Here is an 11,243-nt window from a genome sequence, read left to right as displayed (position 1 = left end):
ATGATGAAGATTTTAACAAAAATGAAAAAGAAATTGTAACAATATCTATATTCAGATTGACGAAACTGGTTTGAATACAGATAAGCATTGAAGTTCTCTCATATCTAATTCTTCCATTTTTTCACATTAGAGTTGTGTTGTCCACATCCAAATATTGAATAAGATTTTACAGCTTGATGTCTTGCCTCTCTGCTAGCAAAAAGATTGTTATTTGAACTAGGATTTATATTATTAAGAAAAGTAGAATGTTTTAGTCGCCTAATCCTTAAAACTTCATAATCTTGAAAGACAAAGTGCTAGATTTTATGAGAAATCAATTATCCTTTCTCATTTATATTTTTCATGCCTGTTATGGTGCATTTTTCCAGGAATATGGACATAAGGCAGCATTTTATCATGGTAATATGGATCCTTCACAACGAGCCTTTATTCAGAAGCAGTGGAGCAAAGATGAAATCAACATAATTTGTGCTACAGTAGCATTTGGAATGGGTATCATTCTCTTTTTCCCCCTAGTTGCTTCCTTGATTAATAAAATACAACCATGCATTAACACTTTTTTTCAGGTATCAACAAACCGGATGTTCGCTTTGTCATTCATCATTCTCTTCCAAAATCAATTGAAGGTTACCATCAGGTAAAAATTGAGATTAAACATCATGCTATCCAAATAAATTTCTTCATGCTTAATGTGTTTTTGCCATTTTCTTAGGAGTGTGGTCGTGCAGGTCGAGATGGTCAACGCTCATCTTGCTTATTGTATTATAGTTACAGTGATTATGTAAGTTGCTCCACTTTATCTGATGCATATTTAGGATTTTTGTTAAATCCTGAGGAAAGGAGTCTGTTTGCCTTGGGGTCTATCTTCTTTCACATGTTAGGTCCAGGATGAATCAAGTAAACAGGTGAGGTATTTCCTTTTTTTACCTATTTACTTATACATATTAATTCTTTTGAAGATACGCGTCAAGCATATGATTAGTCAAGGTGCCGCAGAGCAAAGCCCCTCAATGAATGGATATAGTCGCTTTAATAATTCAGGGAGGATTTTGGAGACAAATACTGAAAATCTCCTGCGTATGGTATTGATATGAATTCCTGGTATATTTTCCCTTGATTTTATGATTGTTGTAATCTTTCAATATATCTTAAGTTATGATCTTAATATTTCAGGTTGGTTACTGTGAAAATGATGTTGACTGCAGACGTCTTTTACAGCTTCTGCATTTCGGAGAAAAATTCAATTCTGCAAACTGCCAAAAAACTTGTGATAATTGTTGCAAGGTTACAAGTTCTGTTGATAAGGATGTCACCAATATAGCAAAACAACTGGTTAGAAAGAGCTTTGCATTTTATCTTTGTTTAGAATATGGACCTATAATTTAAATTTACTTATATCACTTCTTGCATTGCTAGGTTGAACTAGTAAGATTAACAGGCCAGCAGTTTTCGTCATCACATATATTAGAAGTCTACAGAGGTTCCTTAAGCCAATTTGTGAGTCCTAAACACGAAGTTTGGCTGTTGCTTATTCTATTTTCTTCTCTGATTGCAATCTTTTTGGGATAATGCTGAAACTAGGTCAAAAAACATAGACACGAGACTTTGAGCCTGCATGGCGCGGGAAAACATTTAGCCAAGGGTGAAGCTTCCCGCATAATACATCATCTTGTTGTTGAGGAATATCTTTTGGAAGACGTTAAGAAGAGCGATATTTATGGATCCGTGTCGTCAGTGCTGAAGGTATACATAGGTTCCTACCTCTCTCAATGGTCACTTTGCCAAATCGATTATTTCAAAAAAGGAGCAAGATGCTTCTCTGCTCTTGCCTTGAATAACAAACATGTTCGATTGCTGCTTGATTTGTTTGTAGGTGAATGAATCGAAGGCTAAAACTCTTCTCCTTGGTGGGCAGGCAATAATAATAAGGTTCAGTGTTCTTTTGCTGTTCCTATTTTTATCATAACTCGTAGCAATTACTACAATGAAGTATGTATGCTAATTAGGGATATATATGACTAATGTGAACTTGCAGTTAATAATAGTGTTAACAATGTATGTAATCATTATGTTTACTGGAATTCTAGTAACTAGAAAGTTTATATCCATGAGAATGCACAAAGCAATTTCAACTTTCTGCATCTCAAATATTTAATCAGGCTTGTTTATTGTTGTTGCTCAAGTTCATTTAGGAATATTACAATGCTCTAATCAACCTGACATATGGTAACACGATGTAGATTCACTAGCTCTGTAAAAGCAACTAAAGCAAGCAAACCAGAAGCCACTCCAGCAAAAGGTTCCTTGACCGCTTCAGGGAAGATAAGCCCACCAAGTGTTGATACTTCAGCCCAAATCCCACTCCATAGTCGACTTGGTACCATTTCTTCGATGCCTTGCTGTCTTATTTACCAGACATTATTTCAGGTTTCCTTAAAACTTTTTTTATATTTTCAACAGAATCTGTCTGCAAAATTGTATTCTGCTTTGCGAATGCTTCGAACTGCTCTTGTTAAAGAAGCCAGTGAAGGGGTCATGGCTTACCACATATTTGGGTGAGCTTCTGAATATTCCGTCATTCGAACTGCAAAACGATCATTAGAAATTCAGTTTATTTATTATTATTTTTCCTTTGCCTAGAAACGCTACCCTGCAGCACATAAGCAAGAGAGTTCCAAGAACAAAGGAAGAACTCCTCGAAATCAATGGCATTGGGAAGTAAGTTTTGATATTCGGTTAATATAGTTGAAATAGCTTTTTCGTTTTTAGCTAATATACATACATATATATATATATATATATATATATATATATATATCAACAAAAAAGTTTTAATCTAAATTTAGGGCAAAGGTAAGCAAGTATGGAGACAGATTATTGGAAACCATTGAAGCTACCATAAAGGAATACTACAAAACAAACAAAAATGGGCAGTGGCAGCAGCAACGACAGTAATGACTCGGCAAAGCGAAGAAGAGATGCAAATGCTGCTCCACCAAATGTGAATGCCGGAAATTACAACGACAATGACGACGATGACTTCACCAGAAGCACCGGTAGATCCAAGAAAAGAACAGTTGAAAGGAAGGACAAAGATGGTGATCCTTATCCTTCAAAAGACCCAGGTTATGATAACAATACTGATAATGATGATCTATGCCCTGCTGTTCATGACCTTGATTTTGATGATCTTGATTATGTATACGACGATGTTGAATCGAAAGGGAACTGCCCAGAGGTAGGGGTCAACTTGAATGGTGTAGTGAGGGTGCTGCCTTCTTGGTCGAGAACATGACATGATGGGTAATTTTTAACACATATTTGTAGCTGGATGTTTTGATTTTGTTAAAGGAAATGTAAATTTTATACACTACATTTCGGGCAAAATTGGTTTAGTATCGTAGACGGGTTAATTATTTAGCCCCAATACAATACAAAGCAAATTATTTAGGGATTTATGAGATTTATTTTAGTAATTTGAAATTTTTCACGTTGACATGATGTGTTTTAAGTAAATATATTTTTTATTCAAACTTTTTACTCTCAATGTGATAAATTTAAATAAAAAATATTATTTGAGCAAATTTGTTTCGTCAACGTAATGAGTTTATCTTAAACTATAGCATTTGTTGTAGATTATAAAATAAATTCTAAATTGACCTATTGGATCAATTAATTTTTCCACCTGATCTAATGAAAAAAAATAATGTTTTGTCTAAAATTTGCCCAAAAAATTGTTTTAAAATTAAATATTCCCGATCAGACACCTTTACTCAAATATTTATTGATCTAACACTCTTTTAGAGGAGAGAGAAGAAAGTGTGTTTCACCAAAAGCTCTTTTTAGTTGAGAAAAAAATGAAGGTGTGTGAAAAGAGACGCGCTTTTTAGGGGTTTTGTTGACTTGGGGCTACGGTGGATGTGCCTTTGAAGGCGTGTTTCGGGACACCCACTTTTCATTCTCGGGTTTCTAGTTTTTTTTGTTGGGTTTCTAAATTTAAAAAAACAATTATTTTAATACAAATTTAATTTAATCTTATCATTTTTCTTATCGGATTCAAACAATTACTTCTACACGGAGTGCATTGTCAAAAAAATCAAAAGTTATAAAATGATACCGCTTTATTTTAATAAATAAATAGGATATTACTTTATTAATTCCATCGATTATTAAAAGTTATAAAATCGTCATCAAACTATAGAGTGTTGTTCTATTGAGTCTCCCAACTATTAAAGTTACAAAATGATCACATGACTATTCATTATTTTCCAAACTCGTTCTTTTTCGTTGATAAATGGACGATATTTTAAGCTGAACGTTAACATGTTGATTGTGATATGAATAAATATGATCTCAAAATTTCAAACTACTATCATATTCCAGTCACCATGTTAACCTCAAGCTTAAACAACCTTCAACTTTTAATAGTCAAGAGACTTAACAAAGCAATATTCTATAATCGAATGATCATTTTATAACTTTTAATAATCAATGAACTTAATAAAATAATACCTTATAATCGAAAGATCATTTATGTAGTTTACACTAAATTTAAAGAATCAATTTTTCATTAAAAATTTGACCGACGTTTAAACTTGAGGTTAATATGCTTATGACATATGATAGTCATTTAAAATTTTGATATCATATTTTATCATATCACACTGTGTAGACACAACTGCTCAAACCCGATATGGAAAATGATAAGATTAAATTAGATTTATATTAAAATAATTGTATTTTTTAATATAGAAACCCAATAAAAAACCCAGAAAACTGAAAATAAAAAGTTAGTGTCCCAAAACACAACTTCAAAGGCACGTCCACCATAGCGCCAGGTCAATAAGATCCCTGAAAGATGCATTGCACGGGACGTACCTTTCTTTTTTTCTCACGTAAGACACTTTTAGTGAAACGCGCCTCCTTCTCTCGCATCCAAAAGAATGCTAGATCAGTAAATACTTAGAAAAATGTATTTATTCGGGGATATTTCATTTTTAGGGTGATTTTTGGGTCAAATTGCCATAGTTTTGAGAGGCATTGTTCGTTCCGCTTAGACGGGAGTAATTTAACTTGGATTATATAAACCCTTAACCCTAATTGATTATAAAAATATATAAGTTTGAATCGACTTTAAATAATCGAAGCAAGAAATTCTAAACTAATCAAAATTGAAAAAATATAATTAACAATTTTGAATGTTTCAAACTAACCTAAATTCAAAATATGTTCAAGTTTAGAAAAAAATATACTCCACAAATGAATCCTTTCAATTAGATGGTCTGAAATATTATTTTATTTATTAAATACAATAAAAATTAAATAACAGGCATTGATTCTTGATATCGACCTACAGTCCGGCTTAATAAACCAAGTGCTGTTGTTTTTTTCCCTCTTTGCTCATATTTCCATAAATATATTCATTTTCTCCAAGAAAATAAAAAAAAACATATTAATATCATTAGAAAAATATTATATATATATATAAAAGATGCCTAATCTATGCCTATTTTTTAATTTAGTGTCTAACGTTTATTTTATTCCAGTTTGATGATTAACGTTTCATTCTGTTTTTCATTTAGGTGATATGTTTCACAACCTGGTAAGTTTAAAAATTTTATTTAAAATTAAAAAATTAAAATTATATATATTTTAAAAAGAAAACGTAAATTTTAAAATAAACTCAAAACTTTGAAAACCTTCATTTCAACCCCTAAATCCATGCCGATTGCCGCTTTTTGCCGTCGACGAAGTTCCACCCTACCTTCCTTCCCCTCGGCGATCAAAACCCCATAAAATCGTGACTGATCGACGGCCAATCGATGGCGAATCAACATTTTATACCACACGATCCTTCGGTTGAAAATCATCATCCCATGTGATTTCGATGGTGGATCGACCGTCAATCGGTCACGATTTCATGGAAGTTTTGGTTGCTGAGGGGATGTGAGGTCGGGTGAAACTTCATCTACGACATCATTCATGATTTCATAGAGGTTTTGGTTGCTAAGGGAAGGGGAGGTCAGGTGAAACTTCATCTACGACAAAAGACGATGATCGGCATAAAATGAAGATTTTTGAAATTTTAAGTTTATTTCAAAATTTGTTTTCTTTATATATATATAATTTTAATTTTTTAATTTTAAATAAAAATTTAAAATTACTAAGTTATGACAATTATCACTCAACGGCCAAACTTTAACGATCCATCATGACTAACGGAATAAAATATTAGTCACTAAACTGGTAAAGGAGAAGAAAAAAACATAGTACACTAAACTGAAAAAAGACAGGTTAGAGACCTTCTGTATATTTAAGCACACATATTATTAACAAGTTCTATTAAAACACAGGAACACGATATGCTACACCGAGGACAACTCACTACGGTTTAAAGCAGGGATTTTAGTTTGTACACACTTGTATTTACAGTTAGCATTATTTATTCTCATCTTATTCTTTTCAAAAATCACATGTTACCCATCAAGGTCGTATACCATGGTTCGTGGACGCTGACAGAAACCGCGGCTGCAACCACCAGCACCTCCGCTGCTTTCACCACTCTCTCGGTCAGCAAACCCGCACCTATCCCAGCCCCGACCTGCCGGAGAGCAATTTCCGCCAACTTTCTACCATTGACACCACTTCCCCCAAATACAACCCCTCTAAAAGCTAAATAAACAGCACGCCATACCTTTTCAAATACTGCATCCCCAGCTTGCAAGCTCTTTGCCAGCATCCTGCTCATCATAACTTTCCTCGTTTGAACCTTCTCGTCATCTGTTACTCTTGAAAACCCGCTTATTACTTCAACAATCCCTTCAATTCCGACATCTTCGATGCGGTCTAAGAGATCCGAGAGCCGCTTGGTGCAACTTGATATTATGGTTTCCATATCAGTAGGGGATACTAGTTGCTCGCTCAGGAAAATTTGCCAACAAATTAGAATGCTGCATGTGGATAAATCAAATACTAGATCAGATTCTTTGTCCGCTCTAAAACGCTTTCGAACCGCAACAACATATACTAAACTGACCCTAATTTATACAAATAAGAAATTGGTCATCCAAATACCTTGTGGATATTACAATTATCTTCTGAATCTCAGCCTGAACACCCCTCAATCTAGCAAGGTTAAGCATGAAGGTCTCCGGCACAGAATCCGGGGTTAGACCGGAAACTCCACTTACTAACTTCAGCAAACCAAGCCTCACCACTATATCAACTGTCTGTCCCTTGCATTCTGGTTGTTGATTATCTGACCAAAGAGCATAAGAATAACCAGTATGTTAAAAACGATTGCGTATGATGTTTCTCTACACGCTTAAACTTAGTTTCCTATTATTTGAACAGTTCCAAATCCAAACCTGCAACTTTAGAAGAGTTGGCAAATGATATTTGGCTTGCATTTGGTGAATTGTAGCTTCCACCAGTTTTAAGCATAATGGGAGTAAGAAGGTCCCAAGATGCACTATCCTGGGCCTTCAAAGTTGACAGAGAACTTTGGTGTTCTCCCCACTCTTGATCTTTGCATTGCCATACAGATGAAAGACACTGCGTTGTCAACAGTAAAGATGACCGAGCATCATCAGGAGACCCATAACAGTTTGCAAAAGCTTTCCGAAGGTAATCCAAACCAGCAGGTCCCTTAAACAACGGCTCCATCATCATTATACGGGCTTTGCTAATCTCCCGCTTAAGATCCTGTCAAGAGAATGAATATCACACAACTTCTTACCCAACTTAGCGCCTTATCAAGTGATACATGGAAAATTCATTTTATCAAGAGAAAAAGAACATAAAAGAATACCTGAATCTGTTCTAGGACAAACCGTAGACCTTTGATCATTGCAAGGGCAGGAGAATGATTCGGCTTGTCTTTGGCTTCACAAATATCAGCTAACTCTTTCAATAACCTCTGGTTAGCAGCCTTTATTTCATCGTCATTGGCTGGAGAGGAGAGCTTCTGCAAAGTGCTCAATGCAAACCCTAGAATCCTTCCAAGATAGTCGATGTCCAAGTTTCCCGACTTCAGCACCTTTGAAAGAGGGAAAATGTTAAATAATAGGGATTTAATAGATAAAAATACTAAAATGGAAATGATAAAGGGGTGCTAGTACCTGGGAGAGTATTTCTAGATCAATAGTATCTATTATTTCTTCTCTCCAACTCTTAGGAGCCATCTCACAAATTTCATCCCTGACTTCCTTCACAAGGTCAATAACTCGGTCATAATTGGGGTTATCCTGTCTCATGGATTCCATAATTCCATCCCAGAAAGCCTTCTCCATTGTTTCTCTTATTTTTGCCTGCAAAACATTACGAAATTTCCAATATAAGTATCGAGCATGGTAGCCAAAAAAATGATCGATTCTAAGGCAAGTTCCTATACCTATACTTGAATATTCAGAAAATCACATCAAAACCATCATAACAATTATACAGCTTGCAAAAGTGCCAAAAATCCTAAATATGATTCATGTTTCAGCTGCTTCTATCACATATCACAATAATAACAAGACACCCACAAACCTTTATGCCGTTCTGGTCTTCATCGATGACACTGAAGCTATCAACAAAGCCACGCTTTTCATGAAGAAATTCATTAACAATCAATTCATTCTCAGTGACCAGCCGCTTTTCAATAGAAGAACCTAACAGAGCATCTGAATGGCAGCTGCTAGGAACAGAGGAACAGGAACTTTTGGACTGAGACGTGCTAACTTTTTTTTTTTATAAGACTGAGACGTGCTAACTTCATCTTCCTTAAACAGAGAGCGGACAACAAGGTTTGGCATCCGAGTCGGATCACTTCTTTTATCTGTTCCAGAAGTCGAAGAACTAGGATAACCATCTGCGCTTGGAGATAGAGAAGGCATAATTGGTGATTCTGTCGGGCTCCCGCTTTCCTTTTCTTGAAAAAATTTAGTGCGTGTTTCAGATATTGCACAGTTCATTCGTTCAATTCCAGCATCTACGCACAAATGTTGCACTTTCTCCCGTAAGAGCTTTTGATCTTCCATAACCTGCATTATAAAAAATTGAATGAGGATCCTCTGCAACATAATGTTCCTTAGGGCACATTTTAAACTTTGGACCAAACGGAATTAGTTTATAATGAAAAAGTCCGATAAACCATTAAGTAAAGTCAAACTGATCAGAGTGTATTTGCCAATTTGCATCGATTTTCACTGATATCAAGAAAAGACCAACAGTGAGATAGTGAAACCTGTCTCTGAATAGCCTTCATATCATGTGTAAGAGCAGTGTTATCTCCTTCAGTAGTCAACTTGCTCTTTTGAATCACTGAGAGCTCGAGCTGGCAAGCTGCTCTTACCAAGTCCCCTTCAAATGACTGAACATCCTTGACCTTCCACACCACAAAACAACTCAGGTAGAAGAACCATGCTTTATCAAATGACGCGAGTTGTGACCTAAATGTCAAACATTTACTTAATGCAGTCTTGGGTTCTTTATCAGATCTCAGTATGGGACCCTCTAAAATAATCTTTACCAACAACTCAAACTCTCGAACAAAGGCTTCTGCAGACTTCGCCAAAGCAATCTCCTGCTCTCCCTGACCGCTTAAAACAGCCTCAGGATGGCCCAATATCATGCATGCACAAAGAAATACTCTAACAGGATATCTTGATGATGATGTATTGGCAGCCTCCCTCCCAGAGACAACTCTCTTAGCCTCTCTGCTTCTCACCGAGGTCCTGGGAGTGGTCCTCCTCTTTGGAGTAGCAACTCTTTTAAGGAGATGGTCAATATTATCCAAACAGGATAGATGATCAGTCGCACCAGCTTCCCTAGAGGCCTTAATGCGGCTCTCAATTCGGTCAAGCAAGCCATGAAGGGTACTATGTGATTCAATCAGAAGAGCAAGTTGTTCAAATGGCATTGACTTAACAGAACTCTCATTGATTTTCAATGAGTCAAAGGCTTTTGCCAAGTCTAAAGTAGTTTTTCTCTGCCTAACAAACCACCTCCAGCACCTGAACAATAGAAAGGAATTAGATACTAGGACATTAATAGTTTTAACCATTAGTTGAAATCTGTTGAAAAAAAAATGATTTTGTAATTATTCCTAATCAAATGATATCTACAATAGCAAAAGATATTCTTTGAAAGACACTTTGAAGATCGCAACAACAGATAATAACCCATAACAAGGACGTGTAGTCCATGGAACAAATACAATCAAATGATCAACTAGGAAATGTTGGTATTATACCTTGCTAGTTTTCTAGAAAGCAGATCAGCTTGCTTCCTGGTACAGTTCACTTGAATTGATTTATGTGGCCTTCCTCTCTGGCTCAAGTACTCTGCTCTCAGTCTCTTTGCCTATTCATCAATAATTAATAAGAGACATTATATATACAATAAAATAGAAACGGGGAAAAACAAACAATGCAATTGAAGATGGGAGAATCATACAGTACAAATTAATAGAAAATGCATACCCTTTGCAGTCTGTCTTCTAACTGGCCTCTCATTCTCCTCCTCTCAACCTCACGCTGATGAGAGATAAACTTAGCAACTCGCCGAACTTGTAAAAATCTACCATGGGCTTTCTTCTTCTCTGCTTCAAGCAGTCCCAGCCGGTTTTTCTCAGCAGCAGCACTGGTGAAGAGCAGCAAGAACACGCTCCCTGTATTTACTTTCTCTGGTCATCCTTCGTAACAATGATTGTGATGATCTCTCTTTTAGAGTTGCTGTCCGCTGGCTGCAAGCCTTAAAGATAAGCATTCTATTAGCCTCTGCCTGCTGAACACGTGACTTAACTTTTGTGCCAAGCTTCTCACGGTCCTTCTCAAAGCGCATTTCTACCCCAGTTTTTGCTGCTTGCCTTATTTCATCTAACTTTGCCAGGCGCATCAGAGCCTTTGCCAAAATGCTCAACCTGTTGATACACCAGCGTGTGAGCTTTCAAATTATAAAAAATTGAACACCAAAGAAGAATAAGAATTTGTTATATCCCTCAGAAAGATGTACTAAGAAAATTTCATGTTGTCAAAATCCATACAGAACATAACAGCAGTACAAACAAATCACACAAGAAAAACTTATGGAAACAACAAAATGATCACATTAGGTTTTGAAAGCAACTGAAAGATTCTATCAGAAGTGCAAAGAATGAGAATGTGACAACATATACTCATCGAGGCAGCTCAAACTAGATTTGACACTACCTTTTCTGCTCGGCAGCTTGAAGCCTTGCTTCAAGGAGCTGACCAAGG

The 11,243-nt window shown here is 35.9% G+C and overlaps 2 pseudogenes; one reads left to right on the top strand and one right to left on the bottom strand.

The window, feature by feature from the left end:
• Positions 1-302: 302 nt before the first annotated feature.
• Positions 303-3,403, top strand: LOC120201082 (annotated as a pseudogene).
• Positions 3,404-6,448: 3,045 nt separating this feature from the next.
• On the bottom strand, positions 6,449-10,896 carry LOC120201087 (annotated as a pseudogene).
• Positions 10,897-11,243: the final 347 nt, after the last annotated feature.

Source organism: Hibiscus syriacus, unplaced genomic scaffold, assembly GCF_006381635.1.
Source record: "Hibiscus syriacus cultivar Baekdansim isolate YM2019G1 unplaced genomic scaffold, ASM638163v2 tig00006888_pilon, whole genome shotgun sequence".
Lineage (NCBI taxonomy): Eukaryota > Viridiplantae > Streptophyta > Magnoliopsida > Malvales > Malvaceae > Hibiscus > Hibiscus syriacus.
This window is presented reverse-complemented; position numbering and strand designations above follow the sequence as displayed.